Raw genomic sequence first — 9,215 nt, 5'->3', positions numbered from 1 at the left:
CTGTGTGAAACGTGTCCAAATGGCTCTTTGAGTGGTAAAGGTTGCCGACCCTGCCCTAGACCAACGAGCCACGTAAAACCACTTTCAGCAATTAGCAATTACCAATTTCCATCAAGTACGTGTGACCAGTCAGTGACTAGAAAGGCAATTGTTAAGTAGTTGTTTGGCATGTAGTGTTTTTATGGCTCCACTGCCAGATTGAGCTTTCTGATTATATTGGACGAAAGACTACTTTTGAAGCAAAACATTTTACCAACATTGGAACTTGAATTTTGGGAAAAAGGAAATGCAGCTTGGATTTGTCACTGACTTGAAAGACTATGGTCAGGTAGATTGTCATGGGGTCTTTTCACGTCTCCACTGAATGAGTCAGTTTCCTGATCTCATTTGATACAAAATATTTTACCAAAACACAGACTTGATTTTGTCAGTAAAAAGTGATAGTAAAATCGTGATGAATTTGCCACGCCAATGACACTCTTTTCCATCACACTCAATAAATAAACCAGATTATTTAATCCATGCAAAGTGGTCTCATCAGCGACCTATTGGACCCAACGCGAGAGTCATACCCACAGACAAACAAGCCATGAAACACAGAGTTGTAGCAATTTCCCATCAAGGAAATTCAGCTACAATCTGTTAGGGTCTTAAGTATTTGCCTGTATAACATCCAGGGACATGTATCAGCAGAGGATGGTTTTGATCCATCAACCTCTGGGTTATGAGCCAAGCATGCCTCCGCTGCGCCACTCTGCTCTGCTGTCTATAATCAGGGGAAGGAAAATTCTGGGATTTACATTTTGAGGGACAGTGGCAACCAATCAAGTTTGGCAAAGTATGTGGAGTACATAGGTCTCCACATACATTGTTTTTATTAAGATTGAAGACCAAATTTTACGAAATTTTCCCAACCATCGAGAGTGCTTTCGTAGCCTCGTTGGCGCAGTAGGCAGCGCGTCAGTCTCATAATCTGAAGGTCGTGAGTTCAACCCTCACACGGGGCAGGTGTTTTAAAAACAAAAAAACACAACTGATACTGGAAATGCAGCGACTTTCAGGTGGTTGAATACTGGCACAAGCACATGAATGGAAGTTGTGATTCTGTGGTTATTTCTGAGATTGAGACAAGGAAAGGCATTCTTTAAGAGGGTGGGGGGCGTCTGCCTCAACTGGTTGGGGATAGAGAGAAAGAGACAGACAGACAGAGAGAAGAGACATGGAGAATTGTAGCAGAGGGTGTCGAGCAGGGACATGGAGGCAGCAGGTGACTCCGACCACCGATCTAAACTCCTTAACAGTAGGAGTAGGGCAGGTCACCACTACATCGTAGTGATTTGTGATTATGCAACACGTTACCCAGAAGCTTTCTCCCTCAGAAACACCAAGGCTAGACAAGTGGCCAATAGTTTACTTCAACATTTTTCCCGGGTAGGGGTCCCCACAGAAATCTTAACCGATCAGAAAACTAACTGAACATTGAAGGAGGTAGACTCCCTGTTAGGGATCCGGGGATTAAAACAACACCCTACATAGCTTGTGGCTTCATAAACAATATTGTGTTATCTCATAGGTACTGGAAGCCACCCGTCTCCACCAGTGCATTTCTCAATGCCCAGATGTGTTACAAGATTTGCAGTGAGTGTTGTGTTGTCCAGCAGAAAGGCAACAGATGTGTTACTTTTCGACTAGATTTACACCATAGCAGTGCAAGCATTTTGCCAAGGCTCACTTTCCAGCCACCGCCATGTTTTGAAACCATACACAACATAAATATTACATATTTCACCCAGGTGTCTTCTCTTATTCAATGATCTCACAAAAAGTTTAAAAGCCAAAAACATGCAGGGGATGTAGCTCAGTGGTAGAGCGCATGCTTTGCATGTATGAGGCCCTGGGTTCAATCCCCGGCATCTCCAACAAGTGTCCAGTCTGTGAAAGAGCTGCAAAAAGCTCTTATTCTGAAAGAGAAAAGTATTAAAAGGCAATCTCCTTGTGTTCATGGTAATTAATGCAAAAATCAGTCTCAATGACCAAGATTTGCAGTGAGCAGTGCATTGTCTAGTGATGGTATAGTGGTGAGCAAAGCTGCCTTTCAAGTAGTTAACCTTGGTTTGATTCCCAGCCATCGCACTTGTTTTCATTGTGTGGTTACTTGCTTTATTTGTCAAGATTAGCCAGAAAGGTTACTTGCCCCTCTGATTTGATAAAATATTAGATCTCTTATATGGTACAAATAAGGGACTTTATCAATCAATCAAGCTGCCTCCACGAGGATCCACAGACACAGGGAGCGCACTACGGTTTGCACTTTGCCCGTGTCTGGTTACTACTACTAACCAATTGAAAGTTTATCAACAGAGCAGAAAGCAGCAGAAAGGCAACAGGTGTGTTACTTTTCAACTATGATTTATATCGTAGCAGTGCAAGTATTTTGACCAGGTTTGATTTCCAGCCACTGCCGTTGCATTTACAGGTTTTGAAGCCATATACAACAATAACATTACATGTTTTACCCAGGTTTCTTCTTTTATTCCGTAATATTTCAATTTCTTCGCGGTGAGTCATCCCAAAGGATTAATAAAGATAAGTCTTAGTCTATCTTGGAAAAAAGTAAAAAAAATCTGAAAATCTTCCGGGATGTAGTTCAGTGGTAGAGCGCATTTGTCACAAACTAAGCGGTGTCCCTTTTATACCTCAGACTATCAGATAGCACTACAAGCACTTTAAACGTAGTTTATTTATTGTATTACGCTCCCGTTTTTATGGGTGTTACAGCAGGTATTAGCACTGTAGTTTGCATATTCGTGGATGAAATATAATTGACATCACAAGTACAAAATGTTTCAATGTTGATTCACAAACAATTGAAATATTAATCATATTCACATATTAATCGTACCTTATTCCGCTCTCCGAGGGCGCTGATCAACGAGTTTCCCTCCGTTAGCTTGCGTGCTCTCTAGCTCGACACATTCTCACAGTTGGAGCTCTTAGAAATGCCATGTGCGAACAACAAGAATAATAAAGTACATCACAACGTGAACCTTTTCTTTACAAAATTCAAATGGATGAATGATTAATAACTTACAGGTTTTTACCGCTCTGACGATGCGTGAGCAACACATTGTGAAGAGAGAGTATGACCGGAAGTGTAGCGTCAAACAAAATACAAGAAGAAGAAAACGGCGCTTTTCAAAATAAAAGCAGAACAGACCACAAAATAACACTAGAACTGCAATGTATTGTTAACATAAAAAATATAATACTGTGTAGGAGAATAGAATTGCAATTTATCAGAGACATTTACAGATCTTACCCTTTGATCTTAAAGTACCTGGTAGGGATGAGCGAGTACAGCATTATCTGTATCTGTATTTGTACTCGGACTGGGGCCTAACCCGGAAGTGGACAGGGTTTAACCCGGAAGTGGGTTGGGTTGTCTGGAAATCGGCGGGGCTTTAACCAGTATGTTATTTTAAGCATGCAATAGATACGGGTTGAACAGAAATTGTTGTATTTATTGCTGATTAGAAAAGTATTTCCATGACAACACAAGGAATCTTTTTGTGTGTAGGGGAGGGGTACTGTGACTAGCCTATCACAGAATAGTGTAGGGGAGGGGTGCTGTGACTAGCCTATCACAGAATAGTGTAGGGGAGGGGTGCTGTGACTAGCCTATCACAGAACGCAGACACAGTCAGCTACACGTCAGTCAGATTTTTTAACAATCCGAGCACAGATATGGACTCGTATTACTCGTATTATTCTTGTATTTGGCAAAAGTGCTTTATCCGTACCGGATACTCGTTTCTGCCGAGTATCCGGCTCATCTCTAGTGTCTAACAACTCTGTGCACTTTACCCATGTCCTGCTTTACTCAGCAGTTGAAAAGGATTGTGCAAATTTGTATAGCACAGTGTTGTGGGATGTCGTGACCTCCTTGCATTTATGTTAATTAATGCAAAAATCAGTCTCAATGCCCAGATGGGTTGCAAGATTTGCAGTGAATATCACATGTCTAGTGATGGTGGTGTAGTAGTGAGCATAGCTACCTTCCAAGCAGTTGGTTTATCACCACTTTTGGGTTTTTGTGGTCGAGTGTTTAAGGCACTGGACTAGAAATCCATTGGGGTCTCCCCACGAAGGTCCAAATCCTGCCGACAATGAAAGGCAACCTTAGCGTTGGTAGCAAACCAATGACACATCACATTATAAAAAATCTCAGTTGTGCCTTCGTGAACAATATTGTATTATCCCATAGGTACTGGAAGCCTGATGTAGGGTCTTAGCCTTCCCATTTAGGGTCAGGTCTTCTCCTCCCATGCTGAACACAGCCTGAGCCAAGGCCCGCTTTCCCCTCATGAGTCACCCCAGTGGGCGCTGGAGATCACTGCCTGATAAAGCCAACAGAACCACATTATCTGCAAAGACCATAAAAGGAATTCTAAGGTGCCCAGACTTGACACACTGCTGCGCCTTGAGACGTGTTGGTCATGTCCAGGAGTTGTGCTCTTTCCATTGCTTGACAATATTCCCTTTTAGGATCAAGAGTTCTTCTCCCACGCTGAACACAGGCTGAGCCAAGGGCCACTTTCCCCTCATGAGTAGTCCAACGCGTTCTCCGGGACTTCCTTGAGTCCTTGTAGTATTGTGACAGGCGGAGATACTGTCCATTATACTAACGAGGAATGGCCAAGTTTAAAATTTGGCACATCATTCGATAGGTGGCGCTATTCCAGCATTTAGGCCACATCCACTTTTGTACTTTATAGTACAAACCTTAAAGTAAACTGTTGTACTTTTTTTTTATTCTTCTGGTCACACTTGGCACTATTCCACAACTTTTGTCTGTAGTTCTCTATTCTGTCAGGGCTTAACTCTGTCTAACGCAACTCTTTTTTTTGTTTCTTGTTATGTCCCGGCAAGAAATGCACTCATATGCTACTCATGCACTTCCCATTCTTGTGAATGTGGAAACACAGGACCCCCTGGAGGGAATTTCTGACTCATCAGGGGCTATAGCTCAATGATAGAGCACACTTTGAGTCTCAATGCCCAGATGTGTTGCAAGATTTGAAGTGAACAGTGCATTGCCCAGCAATGGTGGTATAGTGGTGAGCATAGCTGCCTTCCAAGCAGTTGACCTAGGTTCGATTCCCAGCCATCGCAGTAGCTTTTTTTGAGTTGTGTTAATTGCTTTTTTTTACAAGAAGTCAACAGAAAGGTTACTTGCCCAACCTGGTTTGATAAAATCTCTTTGAGCTGCATTATTATGGCCAAAATGATAACGACAATTACTTTGATCAATATGGAGATCACGATTAATTATCACAATTACTTGTGGATTTTCTACTCCAAAGTACTGGAAAGGAAGGTTTCACCAATCGTTGAACCTCAGTTTAACATGGAACAATCTCAGCAAGGTGATTGATGGATGATTCTAGTGATAGATGATTCTTCACCAAGTTCAGGCCAAATGACACAGCTGTAAGAGACCACATTGGCAGTGGTGGGAATTGAACCCATGCCTCTAGAGAGTGCAGAGATGAGCTTTAATCGAGTGCCTTAGACCACTCGGCCACAGTACCTGCAAGTATCAACTCTCCACATCGTGACAAACACAGGGACCGTAACTAACGATATGCTTGTTAATGTTATGGAAAAAAAAACCTTTGCAAGTAAAAAGCCAATACTTTATTAAAAACTGCTAATACTTTATTTAAAAAAATTATCACACTTTTAAATTTTTACTCAGATCAAGATTGTGTTTGAGACTGGCCGTGACTAGAATGGAACCGGACATTCATCCCAACCCAGTTTGATAAAATATTAGATCTCTGTTATGGTAGAAATAAGGGAGCATATCAATCAATCAAGCTGCCTCCACGAGGATGTACAGACATAGGAAGTGCATTAAGATTTGCCCGTGTCTGGTATTACTAATTCAACTGAATAGGTTTTTTACATTTGAATCCTGCCAACACCGGAAGCCATTATTTACCGGTGCTAGCAAACCAATGACACATCACAGCATACCAAATTGCAGATGTGCCTACATGAAAAACATATTGTTATCTCATTGGTACTGGAATCCACCCGTCTTCACCAATGTCTCTTTAGCGTTTATTTTCAGCCTCAATGCCCAGATGTGTTACAAGATTGCTGTGAACATTTATTGTCCAGCAGAAAGGAACAGGTGTGTTACTTTTCGACTACGCTACCATAGCAGTGCAATCATTTTTGCCCAGTTTGATTTCCAGCCACTGCCGTTGCATTTACAGGTTTGAAGCCATATACAACATTAACATACATGTTTTACCCAGGTTTCTTCTTTATTCAGTGATATTTCAATTTCCTTGCGGGAGTCATCCCAAAAGGAGTAATAAAGATAAGTCTAAGTCTATCTCAGAAAAAAAGAAAAAAAATCTGAAATTCTTCAGGGGATGTAGCTCAGTGGTAGAGCTCATGCTTTCCATGTATGAGGACCTGGCATCTCCAGCAGACATGGTAGAGTCTTTAAAAGAGCTGCAACAGATATTACCTCCTGTGGTAATCTGACTGGTAGGGTTATAGAACGTAGTGGTAGACTAAGACCTCCTGTGACACAAACTAAGCAGTATGCTCTCTCTTTTATACCTCAGACTATCAGAAAGCACAACAAGCACTGTAGTGTAGTAATTGTATTACGCTCCAGTTTTTATGGGTGTTACGGCAAGTATGAGCACACAAGATTCAATTTTTATGGTTGAAATAAACTTAATGCTTAAAGTTTACTCTTCACCAGGTGGAAAATTTCGTAAAATTTGGTCTTCAATCTTAATAAAAACAATGTATGTGGACACTTATGTACTCCACATACATATTTTTCCAATTATATTTCGTCCACGTCGACGCCTTTTGGCCAGATTGAATCCTGCCTCATCTATGTATATGAATTCATGAGGGGCCTGGTTGGCCTCCAATTCCATAACTCTCTGAAACAAAGTTAATGTAAATCATGTCATTACTGTATACCATACTGTACTGTAACCTATTACTGTGCATGTTACCTGCTTGCAAAGTGCAAAGCTTATAGAACTGGACAATGAATTGAATATACACTATACCTGGACATACTGTCGTCGTAGCTCCTTGACTCTCTCACTGTTCCTCTCAAAGGGAACAGTGATAGAGTCAAGGAGCTACGACAACTCTTGATCATTATTGAGGAGCTTTCCTCTTCCCCCAGAGGGTGGAAGACGTTGCATTCTTTAGAGGGACAAAAAATTCAACATATGCATTACTGTGTGACCTTATTGACATGACAAGTGAGAATAGAAACCATCCATGTAAATGCAATACTTACCTGTTGTTTGTTGAAATATGCGTATAATGGAGGCAAACCGTTGACCGCCTCAAATTGGGCTGCACTCTTTCACCAGCCTCTCTTAGTGAAAGACCGTGTTGATTACATGGTCAACGATAGTGGCACGAATTTCATCACTGACTACTGTTCTTGCAGCCCTTGGAATGCCACCACCACGCATTCTTACACCTCTACCTTGCCGCTCCTTGGGCTGCTCCTCTCACTGCTCCTGCTCCTCTCACTACTCCTGCTCCTCTCACTGCTCCTCTCACTGCTCCTGCTCCTCTCACTGCTCCTCTCACTGCTCCTGCTCCTCTCACTGCTCCTCTCACTGCTCCTGCTCCTCTCACTGCTCCTGCTCCTCTCACTGCTCCTGCTCCTCTCACTGCTCCTCTCACTGCTCCTGCTCCTCTCACTGCTCCTCTCACTGCTCCTGCTCCTCTCACTGCTCCTGCTCCTCTCACTGCTCCTCTCACTGCTCCTGCTCCTCTCACTGCTCTGCTTCCTCTCACTGCTCCTGTTCCTCTGACTGCTCCTGCTTCCTCTCACTGCTCCTCTCCCTGGGCCTGCTCCTCTCCCTGGGCCCCTTGCTCTTACTCTTCCTTTCCAGACATTACAGTGTTTGCCTTTTTCTGTTTCTGTTTCCAAAAACATCACTCCTCAAAGTCCTCCTTATGTATAAGTGTCAATGTAATAGAAAAAAATAACCCTTGCCACTTAGTCTAAGTCAGACTGGAATCAGCTGTGGTTTGCCCAATTTACCCAACATGAATCAGCTGTGTGTGAATTATTCAATTGTTTTTTTTCATTATCAGCTGATATACATTGTTTTTTAACTGATATCATTGCAGAAGCAGAGGTTTTTATTAGAGGTGATCCGAGTACCCGGCTGAAACGAGTATCCGGTACGGATAAAGCACTTTTGCCGAGTACAAGTATTATCCGAGTAATATGAGTCAATATCCGTGCTCGGATTGAATAAAACTCCTCAACTGGCCGCGCAGCGTTCTGTGATAATCACAGCGCCCCCCCCCCCCCGCCTACAAACCCGCTCGGATCAATCACACACACACACACAGAACATGGAGAAATGAGCTCCCTCGGCCGCCTCTCTCTTTCTCTCTCTCTTGCGCGCGCGCTCCCGCTCCGTCAGGCAGGCAGTCATTTCGGTCTGCGGATCTGTTCCGTTAACGTTTAGGGTTTCTTCAGCTTCAGGTTTGTTTTTAACTTTGGTTTATAGTACTTACATACTTAGTAACCAGTAGATTTCTGGTGAACGTGGGTTGTGTAGTCCTTACATAGTAACCAGTAGATTTCTGGTGAACGTGGGGTTTGTAGTCCTTACATAGTAACCAGTAGATTTCTGGTGAACGTGGGGTTTGTAGTCCTTACATAGTAACCAGTAGATTTCTGGTGAACGTGGGTTGTGTAGTCCTTACATAGTAACCAGTAGATTTCTGGTGAACGTGGGGTTTGTAGTCCTTACATAGTAACCAGTAGATTTCTGGTGAACGTGGGGTTTGTAGTCCTTACATAGTAACCAGTAGATTTCTGGTGAACGTGGGTTTCAGACGTGTCGCTCGGTTTAAATGCAACTCCCGATGTGTCTCTGCCATCGGAGATTTTTGTTTTTTCACTGTCAGCTTGATCCCGCCCCCTCTCTCTCTGTGTCTCTCTCTTACTCACACACACACACACACCCACACACACACACACACACACACACACACACACATATACCTGGTGTGGAAATAAAAAAAATAAAAAAGAACCAAAAAAATAAAAAATCACACTGATCATAAAAAATAAAAAGTTAAAAAAAGAAAGTTATATTGAGTATGAAAACTCTTGTTCATTACATTTTACT

At 42.4% G+C, this 9,215-nt stretch overlaps 2 non-coding genes across 2 annotated transcripts; both read left to right on the top strand.

Annotated features, from left to right (window-relative positions):
* The first annotated feature begins 934 nt into the window (after positions 1 to 934).
* On the top strand, positions 935 to 1,007 carry trnam-cau (transfer RNA methionine (anticodon CAU)). The gene has a single exon. It is a non-coding gene; the product is annotated as a tRNA-Met (tRNA).
* An 840-nt stretch (positions 1,008 to 1,847) lies between these two features.
* Positions 1,848 to 1,919, top strand: trnaa-ugc (transfer RNA alanine (anticodon UGC)). Its single transcript has one exon. It is a non-coding gene; the product is annotated as a tRNA-Ala (tRNA).
* Positions 1,920 to 9,215: the final 7,296 nt, after the last annotated feature.

The sequence above is a fragment of the Etheostoma spectabile genome, unplaced genomic scaffold (assembly GCF_008692095.1).
Source record: "Etheostoma spectabile isolate EspeVRDwgs_2016 unplaced genomic scaffold, UIUC_Espe_1.0 scaffold00005639, whole genome shotgun sequence".
Lineage (NCBI taxonomy): Eukaryota > Metazoa > Chordata > Actinopteri > Perciformes > Percidae > Etheostoma > Etheostoma spectabile.
This window is presented reverse-complemented; position numbering and strand designations above follow the sequence as displayed.